Here is a 22,694-nt window from a genome sequence, read left to right as displayed (position 1 = left end):
GGTTTTGCTTTCACAGACAGCAATTTTTATTGAGAGAACAGATGGTAATTTGAGAATGTTTCAGTTTCAGCACTAGTTGGTTTTATTTTATAATCATATTTACTTTTGTAAGTTATAAATAAGACTTGAAATTTCAATTAAATTGCAATTGCTTTAGTCTTTATATTTTATTTTATTATTTTTAAAGGAATACAGAATTTAATGCTGGATGTAAAGTGGAGGATATCCTAGTAGCTCTTCATAATGCACATACTAAAAGCAACCACTTATATACATTGAAACAAAATTTATTTCAACTAATCTGAAACAACTGCATCTGGTATGATGTTGGAAAGAAGACATCAGAGTAGAGGAAATGTTCTCTACAAGACAAAGTAAGAAGGACAAATTCACAAACTTATGCTTTGTTTTTCTTCAAAGGTGTTAGCAAATGAGACATGGCTAAATAGTAGCACTCTTGACTACAAGATTTTAATTTATCTTTTAATTTTATTATTATTATTTTAAGAAATGATAGCTAAATTCACAGAGGCTATGAGCCTCCATGGTCGGATTGTGACAAGCCTATTCAGTGGCATTGTTCTTGTTCCCCCAGTCACTTCTAGCAAAAATATGACCATGTGAGGTTATCTCAGCTCCTTTTTAGCTTACTTGCCTGGCTCTTCTGTTGGAATTTAGGCTTGTGGGCAAGCTATGTAAAAGTACATTCATGCATCTTTTCACACCTTGACCCAGGACGCTACTAGATCTCACATCTAAATGTGGTAGATACGTAGGTTTTCCTGGTGCTGTAGATTAGACATAAGCAGAGGAACACGATTACTGCAACATTAGTTTCAGATTCTTAATGGAATTCACAATTAGATTTACATGCCTGAACACCCATAGAATTTGGGGAGATTTGTGCAACCATGACATGTTTCAAAACAGCAGCTAGCTGAAGAGGGGACTTCTTTTTAACTGCAAGCCATCACAGATCTTATTATAAGTGATAGGTATTCTAAAAACTTACACTTAAGCTAAATGAAAGAAGCAGTAAAACTACGTGAGTAAAATAGCTGAAAAAATAAACCAGAACAAAAAGCTTGTTAAAGGGAATAAGAATGATTTCAAAGGAATGATAAAAAAGACTAGTTTTAATTTGTTGCTGTGCTATTTTTCTGTATCTGTATAAAAAGACAAAAAAAAAAAAAAAAGTAAGGAAGGAAAGGGAGGAATGGAAGGAAAGGAAGAAAAGCAAAAACAAATCAAAAGAAGAAGAAAACAGAACCATTCAGTCCTTAAATCAAGGACTGTCAGGACAAGTAGCCTTGGAAACAGTTTCATGTTTATTCATCATTTTCAAGGAAGCAGGATTTCATGTTTGGTTTTAATAATAACTGAGAGAGAATCAGAAAGGAAATAACATTAATAACTCTCCTCCCATCTGCAAACTGATTTCCACAGAGAACAGTCCAGCAAGATTTTGGTAGACTGCATAATATCAACCAAGGGTGAGTGCCAGAGAATGTGATTTCAGACTATGCTTTCATGATTTTTTGTCCTCTTAACCTGAATATTTAATGTAATAGTCTTGCTAATTTCTAACAGACTTACTGAGTTGACCAAACTATAAAATAATAGTTTATCTTCTGGGTATTTCAAAACATTGTGAAATATTGACTCATTAGTCAAGTAGCTTGATTTCATAATATTGAAAAACTTAATGCCTCGTTACACAAAAACCAATCACAGTGTGAACTTGCTAATAGTTTCAATAAATGCCTTTTTATTACCCAATTATGAAGTATCTGGTCTCAAGTCAAGAAGATTGTCATAGTGTAAATGTAAGAATTTTAGAGCAGTGTCATACACCAACATACTAAACGTCCTTATTCTTGCAGACATTTCCTTTACTGTTTGTCCACATGAAGGTAACAAGCAATTATTGCTATAAAATTTCCTTAGTATGGCCATTCAATGAATGCACAAGCTCAGTCATGCTCATGAATCCTGTGGTTGTCTAGATAATGTCCATGAGAGTAGAAATAACCGTATTTTCTTTTCAAAAACTGAAAAAAAAAAAATGAACAGTGATATGGAAAAAATAAAATAAAATACAGCCAACAACTGAAGTCATGTATTTAAAAATACAGATTATAGAGGTAACTACTAAAAATTAGCCAAAATTAGTTATTTTGTCAGTCTCTTGATACAAAGAAATGCCTTATCTTAGAAAATGTATTTTAAATGTTCAGCTGTACTCTCAGTTTAGATTGTATAATTCAAGATTTTTCCTATTCTAGACACCTTGATAATGTTAAATTGACAAAATTTTGCTGGTAAGGGTTCAGTTCTTGCTATCATCAGATCAGATTTTGCTAGTGATTTAATTCTAAACCTTTAGTGGAGTCCATTCAGACAAAAAATATGTCAGAGATCTCAAAGGCTTTCTGGATCCTCTTCTAAATTTCATAGCCACGCATTAGGAAAACAAAGCAAAGCAAAACAAAACAAAACAACAACAACACAACAACAACAAAAACCCACAAAGGCAGATGATATGGAATATCTTTTATACTTGACATTCAGAGAGAGAAAAAAATTAATCCCAAAGCAGTAGTTTTCCAATACTGAATATATGCTTTGTTTCACTATTCAATATTGAAAAATTAATTTAGAAGCTATATTCCTGCCAGTAACAAAATTTTCTTTAATATTTGTTCTTGGCAAGATTTTTTAGTAATCTGCATTTTCTGCATCATGAGTAAAAACAATAGTAATATATTAATTTTTTATCACATACATTATTTTGTATGTAGCAGAGTTCCTTCCAATATTTTAAAAAACATTTTGTTTAAATAAGGAATACAACACTCCAATATATTTAATTTACCATAAATACTCTTATAAATCTGTTACTGTGCATTTTAGTGATCTAATCAAATTCATTATAAATTGACTCAATAACAGTTATTTTCCTCATATCATGCCATGAATCATCTTTACTTTTCAAAGTTGCATTTCAGAAACTGTAAGACATTTTTCCGAACAACTATATAGAATGGTGTTTTCTTTCAGCATTACATCTCCCACCTCTCAATTCTCCTGGAAGCAATTTGTATGTGTAAATAAAATCCCTCTAATTGGGATACCATCTGTTAGGTTAGCTGTGATATGTCACTGACAATTCATGTAGTTGTTTAGTACATCCTAGCTTTTGGGAGTGTCTGTGGTGAAGCAGATATTTCAAGGAACCTGAGCAAGATCAGACTGAGATGAATGTTTCTGTTATAAATAAAGAGCTGCCTTAGCTCTCCAGATAAACATAATTTTTAAGAATCACTGAAACAATGGCTTGAATAGAGAGGAAATTTATAAGAATATCAACATTTCCCTTTGAATTTTGTTACTGTATTACAGCAACATAGCCATATGCATAGCATAATCTAAGCATAGCCATAGGCAAGATAGCAGTTGCCTAGGGCAGTAGATAGGAGGCTAGTGGCAGCCAGATGTCAGTCTCGGTGTATTTATTGCAATGAATTCTTTGCTCTTGTTAACCTCCTCCATACTGAGTACTGACTTACCTTTTTGGTGTTGAAGAAAGAGATATGACTGCAGCAGTTTGCTCTCAGAACACTGATCCAAGATCATTCTCCCTTTTCCCCCTTTCCTGCATAGCTAAAGCCATCAAGGTAATACTTTATGGAGCTCCTGACTCATTGAGCAAGGCTGTGATGAAGTCCAAACTTTGGGTACTGGATGTTGCATGAACATTCATGGACGTATTATGTTAAATACATATATATTGTAAATATGTAAATATATGATGTCTATTTGGATCTTTGCACAGAGTAATGCTTACCTTCTCAAGCAGTTATATTGGACCAGATGGTTGGTAACTGGGCAGTGGCAGGAGTCTCCTGCACAAGTCCTTCAGCTGCATATAGTGAGTCGTCTCAAAATGCTGTTCTACTAAGTCCATATACATAGCTTGCTGGCTAGCCCATGTAACCACTCCAGTATTTGAATAATCCATTGTTCTAGATTGTCTTCAAAAATATACAAAACATCTCCTAGTCTTCAAAAATATACAAAACATCTCCTATCTTAAGTATGTACCAAAGACTGCAGTATGTGACCATTTCGGCATTTGCAGTATCAGTTTCTACTGACTACTGAAAGTGCCCTATCTATTTACAATTTGTCCTATTTTGCAACAGCAACAACACAGGGATTCTAAGGACGGCCACACTCTCCACTCAGGTTGCTAATCAATAAATGAAGCATGCAGATAATGCCTAGGAGTTTGTCTAGGTGCAGCAAGTCTGCAAATGTTTTCATGTGAAAATGGGAAGCACTTCAGTTAGTCCTGTTGTCTCAAGTCAGTGCATTTGTTTCTCTGTGCAGAAAGTAGCTGTGGAGTTGCTGGACCACCCAGGGAACTCATAACTGAATGCAATGTGTGTGTATGCAGGCACAGCCCTAACACCCTGCTACATCATGTTAAATAGTTACTTAAGTTAGAAAATTAATTCAACCTCTGTAGTTAGAAGGTAAGTTCCACAGCTTCTGCCACATGGAACTGAATACCACAAAGGATGCCAAAGTGACATCCTTTCCCAGGAAGTTATTTTGTCCTTATTCCTCACGTGAAATATATATATATTTTTTCCTATACTCTTTAAAAGCCTGGAAGTGAGTCTGAATGGGACTCTGATGATTCACTCGAACTCCCGGGAGTATCCATCAGATTGTTCCTAATATATTTTCATGCTATTTTGAAAAGGTGGTTTACATGTCACATCTATTATAATTTCATTTTAAACACTACAGGCTAGTGTAGAATTCAGGGTTAAGTCTCTCCAAACCTGATGTATTCTAAGATTCTGTCATCCGATAAGTACCACAGAAGAAAAATTGAATGATGGAGATAGATAGCCATGTGAAAATATCTTCACATACACACACAAAACAAAACAAAACAAAACAATAAAACAATCAAAAAAAAAAAAAAAACAGATGAACATTCAAAACCAATTTTAATAGGCTAAATCTAACTTCTTTACTTCTTTTTACTTCTTTTTTTTTCCTTCTGCCCCCCCCCCCCCCTTTTTTTAATTTTTTTTATTTTTATTTTTATTTTTTAAAGGAGTGTAATCAAGTATCCGTGGATTGGCTGTCATAGCCAAAATGGACTGTTATCTTGGTAATTCTACACAATATTCTTTTATATCACCAGACTGGAATAATTGGTTTATTTCTTTTTAAAGGGTATGTTGTCATGGTTTGAGTTTGGATAGAGTTGATTTTCTTCATGGTAGGATGGCATGATGCCACATTTTGAATTTAGGAGAACAATGATGTTGATAACTTGCTGATGCTTTAGTTGTTGCTTAGTAGTGTCACACAGAGCCAAGAACATGTCAGCTTTTCATACCGTCCTGCCAGAGAGGGACCTCTGGGTTCACAAGAAGCTGGAAGGGGACAGATGTAGCTGACCTAAACTGGCCAAAGAAATATTCCATAGCATTCATAGTTATCCTGAACAATAAAACTTGAAGTAAGGCAGAAGAAAAGGGGGACATCACACATGATGAGCCTTGCTTTCCTGGAGGTGGCAGAACATCTGCCTGTTGATGGAAAGACATGAATGGATTACTTATTTTGTTTTTCTTGTATGCTCAGCTTTTGTTTTACCTAGTAAACTGCCTTTATCTCACTCTCTGAATTCTCACACTTCTACCTTTCCAGTTCTCTCCCCACTCCTGCCTGGGAAGAGCAAGCCAGTGACTGGATAGTGCTGAGCTGCATGCCAGGGTTAAACCACAACACATGCCCACATAGTATACAATGTGATTTGTTCAAGACGAAAAATAAGAAATAGAGCATTAATCAAAAAGGAAAGCAGAGGGCCACAGAAAGTAGCAATAATGCTGTGAAAAGTTTTGACCTTTGTTCATTTCACGTACTTCACTTTAGCAGCTTTTTCATGAGCAGTTTCCATGTAATGGAGTTACTTCTGCAGAAAATTGGAATAATATTGCAGTGAATCTAGTCCAAAGAGAACTTTTTTATCTGCTTTGCAGGGCAGGATCAGATCCATTAATCATAACAATTCTAGTCAGAAGGGAAAAAAATCCAATGTCATACACATTTCTAACAGAATGAATTGCTTAAGGAAGATATTTATAAAAACAGCAACCAAAAAGTGTGAGCCAGGAGAAATCTTCTGGTGAAATTGGGGTAATGTATCAAAGTGACAGAAATAAGACAGTAGGGTTTCTTTTAATCAGAGAGTTCTGTGTAATTAAATGTTGTGTAACAAAAGAAGTCTTTTGCTACAAAGAAGGGAAGATATAGATGTGTTGCTTTCTATCGTACATCTTTGGTTAGAGTAAAAAAATAAAATTACAGAGGAGGTAAAAGTATATTTATTTTTGTCCCGAGTAAAGCATAAAGACACAACTCTGTTCAGGGTTTGTTGTTAGAACTAAACAAGGAATTTTCTTGTTACAATACAAAGCAAAGTACTAGAGAGACAACACATCATGTATGTTGCTAAAACATACTAAGTCAGATGCAGAAGCAGGAGAAGTTAGGAATATTCCCATATATTTGATAATTTTATTGCCATTCACATATGAAGTCCTCTGTGAAGTAAACAAAATTCATGGGGCATATCACAGCCATTCTCTAAACTCAGGAACTTATTAAAAAAAAAAAAGAAAAGTTATTATCTTCAGCGTGTTAAAAGTACTGAGCTCCAAATTGTTGCCAATAAAATCTGAACAGTTCATTAAAAGTTGTAACTCAATCATGAACACAAAAAGACCGTAGAATAGGAAGACAAACACTGCATCAGTTGGATAAAACAGTTGCCTGAATTTTTTTATACTTGTCTGCTTGCTTCAAGTATGCTGTCTCAAAGAAAGCAAATATCTGGGATCCTTCAAATATAGCTTCCTGAACTGATTATGTGCAGTACAGTAAGGTGATGTATGTTATGAGTTAGTATGTGATATTGAAGTGCTTGTATTGCTGTTAAAGCAAACCATAAACAGAGAAAATATGCTATATTCTATATAGAAATAACATTTATAAGATCCTAACCAAATCAGACAATTAAACCAATTAGAATTATGCCAGGACGTGAAGTCCATAGAATTCCAAATGTATTTGACTTCACATCCTGCTGTTCTTCCACAGATTATCTTTGGACCCTCTTTAAAATAATTGTGGTCAAGATTTATAACTCCCTGTTTATTATAAATACTGAAGACAAGAAGAGCCTAGTCTGAAGAAAAACTTCAAGATTTAGTTCATTCCAGTTTAGTATGCTTACTGTGAAAAGAAGTAACTTTCTGCAAAATGGTTTAGTAATCTTCACCTTTCCTAAGTTTTTCCCTTTGCACCTATCTGTTTTACATTGGTTGACATTATTTATGGTGGCTAAAGGAAAAGTGAATACTCATCCTGGGACTGTTTAGTCTGGAGAAGAGGATGCTTGAGGGAGACCCTATCGCTCTCTACAACTGCCTGAGAGGAGGTTGTGGAGAGGTGGAGGTCGCCCTCTTCTTCCATGTAACAGCAATAGGATGAAATTGAATAGCCTTAAGTTGCACCAGGTTCAGGTTGGACATTAAGAAACAGTTCTTTACAGAAAGAGTGGTGAGGTACTGAAACAGGCTTCTTGGGAAGGTGGATGAGTCACTGTTCCCAGTGGTTTTCAAGAAATGTGTAGATGTGACACTTAGGGACTGTTTAGTGGGATTTGATGTGTCAACGGTTGAACTAGACAGTCTTAGTGGTCTTTTCCAACCTTTCTGATTCTATGATTTTCATACTGATTCATAGTTGGGAAAGAAGATATCCTAGTTCCAGTCTTACAAGGCTTTTTGGTGTCTCTCACCTTTACTTCTCCCTTATATTTATTTGCATAGTTAGATGGCACTCGGAGGAAAATAATGGTAATAACAGGAGATGATACAGAGTATAATACAGAATTAGGCTGGGAAACTGTTGACAATATTCTTTATTCTGACAGCTGTTTCAGAATACTGCTGTTTTGCAGAGCCAGCCATGATGGGATGCCTCTGTTCATCTGGTAGACTTCCATGGACAGGTACCTATGTATATTGTTAACGCTTAGGTTTATCAAACTTTGTTGCCTTAAAGCAAACTACCTAGTTCGTGTGAAGGATTGTCAAGTTTACAACCTGTGGGATTAAAAAGTCTTTTGGAATGCTCCGGAACTGATGTGTTCGTTATGCATTGCTACTATTTGTTCCTTGAAAGCCTTTTTATGCTGAACAGATCCACCAGTTAAAGTGCATAATGCAAAGAAATTACATTAATATTTGCAGTGATTTTTCATGGACTACAGTTCTAGGATACTCTCTTAGAAAAAAATAATATTATGTTTAATTTTTAATATATATATATATATAAACAGATTTTTCCAAGTTTAAGAAGAAATTTCTGTTCTAAATATAGACATCTGAAGTAATATCAGTAACTTTCCACACCCCATTGGGTCATATTCTGATGAATGCTCAGGAAAAAAAAAGTTTTACAGCTTTTATTTGAAAAAATTCTGAACCATGGTTTGTGACATATTGCCCTTTATTGCCAGATTGTATCATACAGCAATCTTTGGGCCTTGCTTTGAAGATAGAGTAGTTAGATCCATCAAAAAACCCTCAGAAAGTTGAGTTTCCAGATTTGTGTGAAAAATATTGGGAGTTCAACATTCTGAAAACTATGTTTGATACCACAGAAAGTACTGTGCTTTTTATTATCTTTTGGGTCACCACTGTGAATCATAGTGGCTTTTTGTTTTCATCTGTGAACATCCCACAGTAAGTTAATTACATCACTCAAGGTATGTATGTAGGTTGCTGTGTGACACCTTTGCTTATCCTCTGTTTATTCTTAATACTGTATTCAACAGGTAAATTTTCATAATTTCATCCAAAAGTTGCATCCCATGTGGAATTGTCCTTGACAAAAAGACCTAAACTAAATTTAACTGTGATCAGAATGTACTAGCTTATGAAAGAATTCCCCATCATCTTCAGGCTAAAATGCTAATGTGATATTTACAGCTTATAATCCACTTCTGCATGAACAGGTACAAAAGCTGCCTTACCTGAAATTACAGTTTTACAGTATGATGGAGACCATGGGGAAATCAGGATGTGTCTCTTTTCTGGCTCTCAGCTTTGGAATCACCTTCTCACCAACAAAAAGTCACCTGAAGAATCAAATACACCATCTGGTCAGAGTAATGTACTAACAGGCTCAAGGGAATTGTTTACCAAAGCCTGCTGAGCCAGGTAAAAATCCAAAGTACTTTTTTATGTGAACTGTGTCTAGCTACTAGCAGCTGGAGTAGAAGCAGTGCTAGAAATGGGAGAGAGAACAAGTAATAATAAGAAAGAAAATGATGACTTATGGGGCTGATGTTTCAGATCATCTAAATACTAAGGTTTTCTCAAATTATTTCTGTCAGATATTAAAGACCTTAAAAGATTTTTCTGTTTGCCTTAGTATGTCTGCTAGTGAGATGTTTTTGCTTAGCTGATTTTAAAAATGTCATTTCCATTTTCATAATTAACTTATTGATAGGAAGATTCATGTCTCCAAAAATGTTTTTGTAGTCTTGCTGCAGGCTACAGCAGTGCTTTTAGATCTAAATAGGAGCATTTTGAAGCTCTCAAAAATACTCAATATCGTCAGTGTTTTCTGTTACTTCATTTGGTACTACTGTGTTAACATTCGCTCAGAAAGCAAGCATGAGGAATTAGCTTCAGTTTAGAAAAAATCTATTCTCACTAGTGAACTAGATTTTATATTAATTGTTTTTAAAGAAGTGTTTGTTCACCCTCTAAAAGTTTATTTGACTTCCACAGCACACTGTGAGAGTTTTTAAAAGCTTATTTTCATTAACTGTCATGTTTATACGAAAAGTGCTTACTGAGTATATTACAAACATAAATTATGTAAGAGGCTTGTTGAGAGCTTAAGAAAGGTAAGATTTTTCTTATTCACTGAAGAAAGCTTATAAAAATCATCAGACGCAGAGCATAAAAAATCATGCAGAAGGAGAAAAGAAATCTGTTTTCTTGTTTGCACTTCACCAGTGATCATTTGTTTAAGTAAATCTCTGGTGTTTTAATATATAATCATTTTTTTTTCGCATTTGTCATCATGTGGAGGAGAAAAACAGAGAATAAGCAAAAATGTTCAGTGGAGATTCAACTCCCTAATTTTAAGGGGAAAAAAAATTGCATATCTTAATACAGAACATAGATTAAGTGATATTCCACAGGAAAAACATGAGATCAAGTCACTATGCTGTCTCTTGCTCCCATGTGCTCTCTAATCTGATTTAACATCACAGTGCAGTATTTTTGTACAAATGGAATTACTTGTGATACGATGTTGAGGTCACTCAAGAAGGCTCTTGATGACAGTACAATTAGGACCATGCCTGAATGATCTGAAATTAAAATTTGACACTGAGATAACGAGGGAGAGAAAAAGTATTAGCTGGTTGATAGAGCTCTTCTTTCTTCTCTCTTGACCAAAAATTAGAATTTGGGATTTTTTATTAATATTCCTTTTAAAAAATAAATAAATAAATAAATAAATAAATAATATAAAAAATGAATTGGAGAAGAACAGAACAAAACTGCTATGTTTTCTGTCAACATTTTAGTGCAAATAATTTGACCAGTACCATGTGGAGCACACTGACCTTCTGCAGCCTGACCTGACTGTAACTTCATTGTTTGCAATTATCTGTCGGGTATTTTATATCCAAGCCATTTTGTTTTGCTCTCCACCTGTGTAACTTCTGATACAGATCTTTGCAGTATTGTCTGGTGCAGATACATATAATGGGAAGGTGGTTCATGTGCTTCAATCATGAATTCATACTTCTTTGTTTGTTTGTTTGTTTGTTTGTTTTCTAACAACCATATGTCTGCCAGAACAAGTCCAGGCTCCTTTTTCCATGGCTTTCACATCAACCACTGTTCTCTAATTGGGACCTCAACACACTCCCTTTCCAGTCTGCTATTTGTCATTGTAAATCAGGAAAAGAGGGAGGAGATTAATTGCAATGTCTCTTGACTTATGACTTATCCAGTTCAGTGCACCACTGAGTAATTCACATGAGTATTCTGAGGGTAAATATACATATCTTATGAGTCCCCTTTCTGAGACTCCTTTAAAAACTCTTTTTTTTTTTTCCCCCAGATCATTTGATAATGCTATTTTTTTTACCAACAGCAAAAAATATGTGTTTTTCAGGCCTAAACACAAGCCCCTTAAAACAAAATTAGTGTAAATTCAGTAACATATCCCAAGCAGATTTTCACATTCCTCTGTGCTTTACATTCTAGTAATAGATTTAATATAGGTCTTCTGTGAATATTGAGAAAAGAATCATTTTTAATATAAGGCAATATATGACATTCACTAGCTTGCTATTATAATAATTAGTATTGTAGTTTATCTTGAATCTTGTTAAGTTTTGTTCTCATATAAACTTTACTGCTCCCTTTTTTTCCATGATAGAGTAATGCAAAATCATTTCCCTTCTGTTACTGCCCTCTCTGATCTGACCTTCAAATGTCAGACTTGCTGCTTTCTGATTAAGCACATAATATGCGTATTGACTCACTTATGGGAAGCTTTCAGAGAGAAAGGTCTTTTCATGATTCAAGCCTTAAGTGACGTAATCATATTATATCCATCATAGATACCAAAAAAGCAGATATTTTAGCATTCATCTTTTCCTACTGACGTAAAATAAAAGTGGCAGAAACATAGAAAATGCATCTTAAACAACAAATAAAATGCTTGTTTTCAGACACTAGTGACTGAGCAAAATTGTATTGTTTAGAAGCTAAATTAATGGTCTTGTAAGAATATTCAGTCTTTAGGCTATATTACGTTTCATGATGCAAGAGTTTTCAGATCTGGTTCACTGCCTGCCTAATATACTTAATATCATTACTCTGTTCAATTATTGCATATTAACATTAAAATAATAATAAAAAAAACACCCATTCTTCTTTAGATAATTATTCAGCACCAATTGTCTTTACTTGACTTCACTGGTGATTTCATTTATCTTTGCTAATAGACAGCTTTATGTAACTCAGTAAGGAAATCTTCATTAATTTCCAGGGTGGGTCAATGGAACCTTGTTTCCCCTGACTTGATTTTGAAAACTGGAGGACATTAAAGATGGATGGCTAACAAAGGAATCTTATGTGTAGCCTATTTATATGAAAAAAATATATATATTTTCCAAGAAAATGGAATCTGTATCGAGCTCTAAATCAGAAATGTGGAAGAAATTGGAAGGCCCTTTTTATTATCCCATTTAACTGTCTAGATCAGAAATTATATGCATTATTGAAATCATATTTGTTTCCTAGAAGTAATAAGGCTGTGAACAAAATTGAAGTCTTGGAAAATTTTATTATAATTTAAATTATTACTCTTATATCCTCTAAAACTTCTTTACAAATTACTTTTATGCTGTGAAATCTTGGGAGTTAGTTCTTTCATCAGAATGGAACTGTTAGTTCTTTCATCAGATTCAAGAGCTTTTCCAATAATTATTTCCAAGGGACAAAATTATGCCCAGTGGTTTATGATCGGTACTGAACTGTCTCCTTGCTGGCAGAAAATAAAAGAAACAAAATTTCTCCACCTGCTAGAAAGATTGACCACTTCCTTTCTTGATAGAGAAATTGTACTTTTTGTGCTCACTTATTTTTCAGACAACTTTCCAATGCAAATTTTCTATTAAAAAAAAAAATAGTTGTTTGCCGTCACCCATGCTTTACACACTGTAAGTTTCAAACACATGAAATTGCTCACTAACAAGAATCTTTTTTTTTTTTCTTTTTTTTTTCTTTTAAATTTCAGACAGACCAACGGACGTATTGTGAAATGGATAGTCTCCCAGTGAGACTACCTGAAGAGACACAAATAATAGTCCTTGAGTGACACTAGACCAGATGATCACCTTTCCTTTCCAGTGAAACCCAGATATTGTAATGTGCTTCAGGAAATCCCCTATTAAGAAATGCCTGAAAGGCAAGGACTGAGGTGAGTGCCACACAATGCTCATTCATTACTTAGTAGATGCTGGTTTTAATGTAGACAACTAGTGCAGGACTACATTTCACAAGAACATCTCAGCAGTACAGACAGCTAATGTAATGAAAAATGTCTGTTGGAGTACAATAGTCTCCTACCTGTTTTCTCCAGTATTTCCTGTTACTGCTCTTTTTATTTGTAACCCATTTATAACCAGAAGACATTATTACTGGTGGTTACCATCACTCCCCCTTTTCAATACATATTCTAAGAAAGAAAGAAAGAAAGAAAGAAAGAAAGAAAGAAAGAAAGAAAGAAAGAAAGAAAGAGAGAGAGAGAGAGGGAGGGAGGGAGGGAGGAAAGCCAAATGTTTATTAAGAAGCTAACTTATTTTGAAAACTTTGGGGATCATTTGTCACTGTTAGAATCTATATTCTTCATATTGTTTAATGTATTTCATTTGCATCACTTCAGCTAACTAAATGCTTGGATAAATGGCTTTCATTATGAATTATTGTTCAAGTTCTGTGAATGATGATTGATTTCTTTTTCTCTCAAGGAAGTAATCATGCTTCATTCATTGTATCTGAATGTTTATAATCTCTTTTCAAACACATGTGGGTGCCTGTATCATTACAGAGATGCCATTACTCAGTCTGTGGTATATTTATGCTTGAGAATGACTTTAATACTCCAGCGGCTTAAGATTTCCCAGTGCTAATAAACATGTAACCAAGATAACTAAACTTTTGAAATACAGTGGAAAGTATCTACTACATTTTTTTTTAATTGTCATTAAAACCATAAATAAACAATGCCTCACCATACTCTCAGTGGAAAATCTGCTGATATCTGATCTACATTTTTCTCTCTTTTAGTTTAAAACTGTTCCTTCTTGTCCTATTACTAGGTAGTGGCTGTTAGGAGGTTGTGCTTGCACAGGACTTTCCCCCTCAGCTAGTGGGATGGCCTCAGCTGGAGTGGGGCACAGTATGAGGAGCAGCTGAGAGGGGCTGTAAAAGACAGTTTCCATGGAAGATGCATGTTTGTTTCCTTGTGAGCAAAGTGTTTTTGTGAGCAGTACCTAGGAATATATTGATGAGTATGACAGGACCTCCAGATTTCCAAAGGAGAATATAGCAGCTGATTTTAATACAGTTTTTCAAAACCTCCTGCTGCTATTGGTATTGTTGGTTTTTTTTTTTTTTTTCCTGTTTATTTCAATCTGTCTGTCTTTATCCTCTCAACTCCTGTTTTATTACTCTGTTCCTCAGAGCTGAGCTTGTAAATTGAAATTTCTGGGACCACTGAATTCAGTGTTTATATGAAATAACCATAAGGGTATAAGAATGTCTGGACATTTTCCAGTAATTTACAAAGTAATATGGATGTATTCTATAAACTGTAGTTGTCTATTTCAACTTTTATTCCTTGGTTTGTATTTCCTTTCTTAAACACAAATACTATTATAAATATCTTAAAGTTATCAAATGAGGATAAACTTCTTGGAAACCCTGATGATATATCCTGCTTATCCTGTTTAGACTTGGTTCCTAGATCTGTTAGAAAGTTATCATCAGATAGTTCCTTGATGGAAAGCTGAAGCATAATTCTTCTTCTTCTTCTTCTTTTTATTATTATTATTATTTTTAAATCTGTGTATGTTATATTTGGAAAACATTTATCAAGAGTTTAGTTTTGACTAAAAGTTTGACCAGCATAAAATAGCCAAGAATTACGTCTGAAGGGAATCATCAAGACTGGAAAACCAAAGGTCTAGTCTCTACTTTACCTCAGCCATAGTTCTGGATTTAAACTCTCATAACTGGACACAGTACTGTAGATGTATACTCACCAGGGTGGTAAAAAGAACCTCCCTTGACTTGCTGACCATATTCTTCCTAATGCACCTTGGAATACCATTGGCATAGGTGCCCAAACCTTTGGCTTGTCTGGGCCACACTGAATGAACAAGAATTGTCTTGGGCCGTAGACATCTCACCAAAAGTAATGCCTCCTCTTTATTTCTGTGGAAAATACAACTGATACAAAGAGCACAATAACACTATTCAATAGAGCAAATTCTCAGCTACAAAACACTGTTTTTCAACATAATCACTGCCATTAACTATGCATTTTCACCAGCAATGAACATGAGTCTGCATGCTGCGCTTATAAAAATATGCACTAATGGAGGTAACCTGCAGTTGCCACTAATGAAACACACCACCCACCACTTCACTGTGCCTCCTGTCCACTGTTTGGTCTCCATCAGCATTCAGCAAGTGCCAATGAATGTTGATGGGTGTTTTTTTTTTTCCACATGGAGGAATTCAGTGATGCTCCTTTTCTTCATAAACACTTCCATGTCAGACACCTCTGTCAGCCTGCCATCTGTCACTCTGCTGTCGTCTGTAACATGGCAACAAAATGTAACAGAATATTGGTGGGAAGGTTTAACCTTTACTTCCATTCTACCACAACAGTTTCTGATATTGTAGGCCAATATAACAAAACAGAAGGCATTACTTTTGGAGCAATCTTAATAGAATCATAGAATCACAAGGTTGGAAAGGACCTACAAGATTATTCTAGTCCAACTGTTCTCCCATTACCATTGCTACCCCAGCTACTAAACCATATCTTGTAGCTCCTCATCCAGATGCCTCTTAAACGCTGCCAGGGATGGCGACTCTACCACCTTCCTGGGCAGGCCATTCCAGTGCCTGACCACTCCCTGAGAGAAAAAGTTTTTCCCTCATAAAATACATTATATTATTTATTTATTATATTATTTCCTTCATGTTATATAATTAATGCATATAAGTAACAAAACCTATTCTGATCTTTAATATTTTCATTAAAACAAAGAAAAAAAGAGAAAGAAAAAAATGGAGTGAGTGGGATATGTGATCTTGTTTTTGTGAAACTAATGCATTAAAATTCAGTTCAATGTCAATGATTGCAATCTCGCTGCTTTCTCAAAGTGTTAATCAGAGGTTTATGATGAAATTTTACACTACCTGTGCTTTGTTCTTGAAAATAGTTGTTCACAATTGTGTGTACTGCCAAAAAGTGATTACATGAAAAAGGTGATTGTGAAGTCAAGAATGTTTTCCTCTGGTAAAATGGGGCTTATAAAAGTAAAAAAACATGATGAATTTTTTGAGTTGTCTGATTGCACTTCTATATGCTTCATTTCAAAATTCTCAGGTAATGTATTTATGTCAAGTGAAACAGGAGTTGTAAATATACTAAAAAAAGATGAAATCTGTTCTTAAATTCCTTATCAAAACAGAAAACATCTGCATTTTATTTATTTATTTATTTAATGCTGTTCACAGTACTGTGTTTAGCCAATTAATCAAAATGCACACAGTTATTTGCTATAAATTGAGCTGGCACTACACTGTGCCTTCCCTGTCCTCTGGTTGCAGCTCAGACACTGTTAATAATGCTCCAGTGTTTGGCTGTTTTTGAGCGATGGGTGCACTCCTGAGGCCAGGCTGAGCTGTTCAGCTGGGCAGAGCCACGACAGCAGTGGGGAGACAATGAAGGGGTAAGGCAGCCAAGCCTCATTACCTGCTCAGTGAGTGATGGGCCATAGGTTGAACATGCTTGCCATTGGCCTGCTTGGACACAATTGCACATGTCTTGCTCATGGTCAACCTGTTGTCCTCCAGATCATCTAGGTCCTTGTCTGCAGACCTTGCTTAGGGTACATTCTATTCTGTCACCCAGGTCATTGATGAAGATGTTGAACAAGACTGGACCCAGTAGTGATCCCTGGGGAACACTGCTAGCTACTGGCCTCCAATCAGACTCTGTGCCACTGATCAAATCCCCTAAGTTCTGCCAGTGAGACAATTGTCAAGCCACCTCAATGTCCACTCATCTATCTCACACTTCCTAAGCTTACCTATCAGGATGTTATGCGTTATTGTGTCAAAAGCCTTGCTGAAATCAAGGTAGAAAACATCTACTGCTTTCCCCTCAGTGTTCCTATATTCCTCCCAAGTGTCCAGATCACTTTTCTACATTTCATAGACTTTCTTCTTCTGTTTAAGTTCTTTTTTTTTTTTTTTTTCCCATTAACTCTTTGCTCATCACCCACGCAGGTCTTGTGCCACCTTTGCCTGACTTCTTAATCTTAGGGGTGCACTTATCTTCCCCTTTTTCTCTTTTAATTTTGGTTATCTAAACTTGTGAAATCTGGTTCCATTCTTTTATCTGTTCCCTGATGAATTCTAAAGTGAACTCAGTCTGTAGAAGCATAAGAAATTGGGGACTGAATTTCAGTACTTCTATCATCCTCAGAGAGTATAGACAAATGCTTTTATAAGTCTGTAACTCATAGATTCCTAGAATGGTTTGAATTGTAAAGGACCTTTCAGATCATCTAGTTCCAAACCCCCTGCTATAGGCAGGGACAACTCCCACCCGACCAGATTGCTTAAAGCTCTATCCAGCCTGGTCTTGAACACCTTCCAGGAGGGGGCATCCACACTTCTCTGGGCAACTAGTTCCAGTGTCTCACCACCCTCAAAGAAAATAATTTCTTCCTAATATCTTGTCTTAATCTACCCTCTTCCAGTTTAAACCATTTCCCCTCATCCTGTTGCTATATCCCCTGATAAAAAGTCCCTCCCAACTTTTCTGTGGGTCCCCTTCAGTTACTGAAGGCCGCTATAAGGTCTCCCCAGAACCTTCTTTTCTCAAGAGCCCCGTCTCTCTAAGACTATTGCTGTAGGGGAGGTGCTACTGTCCTCTGATAATCTTTGTGGCCCTTCTCTGGATCCACAGCTCAATGTCCTTTTTGTGTTTGAGACTCCAGAATTGGACTCAGTACTCCCAGCAGGGTCTCACGAGGGTAGAGTGGAGAGGTAGAATCACCTCCCTTGACCTGCAGGTCACAATTCTCTTGATGCAATCCAGGATATGGTTGTCAAACAAACTCCCCGGAAATAGACCACATATTCATAAAAGTTATGTAATTGTTGAACTCTTTATTTTGTTGTTGTTCAGAAAAGAAGTTGGCATGAAATGTTTTCTGCTACAGACTTAAAATGGGAGTACTGGGCTGCAAGAAAACATAGTGTCTTGGACAAATTTTATGATATGACAAAACAAACATCTCTGAAATGAAAATTAAGTTGTTCTAGCATTCCTGAGTGGAGAAATTGCTGGCATGTCTTTACTTCTGTAAAAATAAGGCTGGTCCCTTTTATCTCTACTAGGGAAAAATAAGAGACAGTTCATAGTGTAAGAATTATCACATTTGAATAACTGTTTTCACATCCAGGTTTCTAATATCAATGGACTCCAATATTTTTAATTAGTCTGAATACTTTCTCAGTTAAAGATGACATTACAGTTATTGCTTAAATTTAATTTAGCAGTGTAGAACTGCTAAGAACAGATGTACTAGAATACTTGGCATAACTTTAATTTGTTTATTTGTAGAAATACATTAGCTTTAATTTGAAATAGAACACTGAAATAAAAAAGTTAATGTCTTAGAACAGTTTTGCATACTTAAAACTTACTTAAATTTTAATACTTTAATTCCAATGCCCAATTTTCATAAAACATTAAGAAAAATATTGAACAGTTGAGTCATTCATTATTTCTATTTTACAACACACCATCTTTGGTGAGAAAATTCCACTTTCTTAAGCCACTAACTTTTCATTTCCTTAATGAAATAAAGCAGAACCTTCAGCTTCACTAATGCAAGCAATATTTATGGCATTAAATTATAGGACATTTTGCTTAAATGATGGCTGACATTTAGAGTTCCTAGCAAGTGGTTAGACTTCAAATTAGATAAGATTAGCAAGTATAAGCTGGAAATCCTGTCTCATACTGACCTGCCAGTTCTAAACACTGAACAAATTCAAACAAATATTATGCTCCTTCTCTAAAAAATGAAGGGCATTGTGAATTACTGAGTTAGGTTATATACTGTCTTATAAATACATTGAAGCCTTCTGGAAGACTGTTCTTCTAATTGAAGTGCTCATCTTGTCCATAACCATCCCTCTACAACACATTTTTTTCCTTTCTGACAGACTAATTCAAGCAAATAAAATTTCATGGATTTTCAAAAAAAGCTATAATATTCTCTTCTTAACCATAATTTTGTCTGATTTGTCTTTTTTGGGCAGAGGATAAAAAAAAGATACTCATTTTTGAGTTATCTGAGAACCACATTATAGTAATTCTCTTACCATATTTTACATTATTTCATTCTAATGTTATCCAACAAATGTGATTAATTTTAGTAGCAATGAAAATGATTGTTTTAATAGAAAAGCACAGTATTTTCCCCATGCTTACTGACTTTTGAAATATTTACAGTATCTGTGAACCACTGATTAAGATATGGTGTTAAAATTGTATCAATGTTAGCTAATAATCCTCTGTTTTTCAGCAAGGAGCATGAAAATATGTAAGTTTATCTAGAAATAGGAAATGAAGTGCTGGGAATTTTTTTATTTGAAGAGGATGCCAGTTTGTATTAACAGTTTATGACAGTAGATGAATATTTTTCTATACCTTGAGTTGAAACATACTTCTTTCAGGATTGTCATTTATTGTGGTGGCTAAGTAGATCTTTTGCTAAATCCTAAAACCTAATCTTTTGCTTTATTTAACCTGTGTAGTATTCTAGAAGAAGGTAACATTATACTGTTCTACTGGCTATCTTCCATTCTCTACTGGAGAATGAAAGTCACCTGATTATGCCTGTACTGTTTTTTGTTTTGTTTTGTTTTTGTTTGTTTTTCTTTTGAGTTAAAACAAAACTTCCACAGCTTCATGTATTTTGAACACTCTTGGACACTCAGCCATGATCTGTGAGTAAGCTCTAGAACACATTATATACGTGTATGAAATGAAATAAATGACCTTCAACTAGTTCTGCATTTTAGAGCAAACTCCTGCAGGTTCACTTAGATGGCCAGCCACTAGACAAAAGACCACTTAGCCATCACAGAAAGGCTACCTTGCCTTTCAGGGAAAAATAAATAAATAAAATCAGGTAATCAAATCACTCAGTCCTTTTATAAATTAAATTTATGAATGAAGGCTTAGATCCTTGGGGGCATATGACTGCATGGGAAGTAGGCAGCAAATTAACATTACGAAAATGTTAAAATGCTGGCTAGTTCAGAACAGCGGTGTCTATGACAGTGCTTGTTCTTCTGACGTGGTAGTGGTATGTGCTGTCCAGGTAAATGATGTCAGCCTTACTGCTGGAAACATCACTTCCACTGGACAGTTCACCTGTATCTGTACAGCATCTGTAACTAGTGCTGAGACTTAGAAGCTGGGTCTTGAGCTACTGCTGGTGCTATGGTCTGGTATTCAGGCAATCCAAATGTGGCTTACCTTAATATATAATTTCAACGGCATTAACATGAGTGAAAACTGATAGTTCAGAGGCCGATTAACAATCATACAAATATTCCTACTTCAGAGGTGTTCTTATCTGTTAGAAGGATTATTTGACAATTGGAAATAATATTGATAATATATTTTAATATTCCTTATGTGTCTGGAATAAGCTATTTTAAGAACAGATGAAACTGTAAGTGAATTACTATTTATTCCTCATAACCTTCATACTGGTTTGCTTAATCTTCTGAACAGTGTAAATCACTGTTCAGTCAAGATTAGTGCAAAAATGTCATATTTTTGACATAATGAGTAGTCCAAACAGAGTTTGCTTTTGCTGTTAGAACTGGAAAAAAAAAAAAAAAGAATAATAGATGATATTTAAAAGCAGCATCAAATAATTTTGTGACAATATTTCCTTAGGAATACAATGCTAATTATTGAAAAAATGAAATTGAAGGAAGTATGGAAAAATCTTCAAAAACACCATTCAAGTGTGATGTCACATTTTAATAATGCTTTGTGGTCAAATATTGAGATTTTTTGCTGAGACAGTGTTTGCATGGAGGTTACTTTTTAAATATTTTTTAATTGTTTCATTGTTCATTATGTGCATTTCATAGTGAAGTCTCATTTGAAGTTCAATATTTATTTTTCATTTTCCTTTCTGATAGATTTTTCAACAAAAATATTTTTTTCTGATGATGGATGTTTTGAATCAATGAACTTATTAAAACAACTTTTTAATGTCTATCTTGGAGTTTCAAGTTATCAGAGAGTTTTTTTAAAAAAGCAAACAAACTACTTTAGCTGTCAGAAAAAAAAAAAAAAAAAAAAAAAAAAAACCACAACGTTATAAAATTACCTAAAAATTACTGCTCTAAAGAAAGCTGTTGAAAAACCCAATACTCTTTCATTATTTTTTTCCATAGTGTAATCTAACATACTTTTTCCACTTTGCCACCCTGCACTCCTAAAGACTTCAGTTTGCTCTATGAATAACCAAAGGACACACTGTCTTACATCATAATGTAAACTAAGGAGGAAAAATTATTTCTTTATTATAACAGTGATAAGATTTTAAAGAGTTTTGTTCATGTGTCATGACTGTATACAAAGGAGCTAGGATGAATTTCAGTGTGTAAACTCAGTTGTTAGATACAAGCACAATAAAATAATTGCCAAATACAAAGCACAAATTGAGTAGATGTTCAGTGATCTGTAATTTCTGTTTTCTGAATTTTTATTTACTACTTATTTGGGATTTCAGCTGTAGGAAAATTCCCCTTTCCCTTCTCCACTCCTCTCTTTCATTAAGTGTGCCAGAACAGGTAAATGATTTGCTGTTGTTGTCTACAATAAGCCTGCCACTTAATATGGGGCTGATGTTTGTCAAGGTGACGCTGTGCACGTTTCTCAGCATCCTGTGAGAGAGTATGTATCTAGGCCTTCTGAAAGAAAACAGTACTTACACACTTTGTTTTTTTCAATCTGACCACTTTTCCAGTTGTGTTAGCCCAGCTGCAAAGCTTCAAGTGCATTGATTTGTTTTGTAAGGAATATTGCAACTGTAGTGGCATCCAATTCTGCTGAGACTGTCCTTGGTAGCTGATGACTTTTTAATGTTTTGATGATCAAGTTCTTCTTAGTTACAGTTACAGACTGTCATTTAATAGAGTGCATCTTATCTTCTTAACTGTATGCAATAGATACCATAAACTAGTTGTTTGCCTTTTGCAGCTTTGTTCTTCTATTATGCTAGCCTACATATTAAAAGGTATATATTTTTTTTATTTGGGCATAAGTGCGTTTAAAATTAGATTTTTTAAGATTGATATTTTCTCCTTTCTTCTCATGCTACTTTTCTCTCCTTTTCTTTTCTTTTCTTTTCTTTTCTCTTCTTTTCTCTTCTTTTCTTTTCTCTTCTTTTCTTTTCTTTTCTTTTCTCTTCTTTCTTTTCTTTTCTTTTCTTTTCTTTTCTTTTCTTTTCTTTTCTTTTCTTTTCTTTTCTTTTCTTTTCTTTTCTTTTCTTTTCTTTTCTTTTCTTTTCTTTTCTTTTCTTTTCTTTTCTTTTCTTTTCTTTTCTTTTCTTTTCTTTTCTTTTCTTTTCTTTTCTTTTCTCTTCTTTTCTCTTCTCTTCTCTTCTCTTCTCTTCTCTTCTCTTCTCTTCTCTTCTCTTCTCTTCTCTT

Source organism: Gallus gallus, chromosome 2 (genome assembly GCF_016699485.2).
Source record: "Gallus gallus isolate bGalGal1 chromosome 2, bGalGal1.mat.broiler.GRCg7b, whole genome shotgun sequence".
NCBI lineage: Eukaryota > Metazoa > Chordata > Aves > Galliformes > Phasianidae > Gallus > Gallus gallus.
This window is presented reverse-complemented; position numbering follows the sequence as displayed.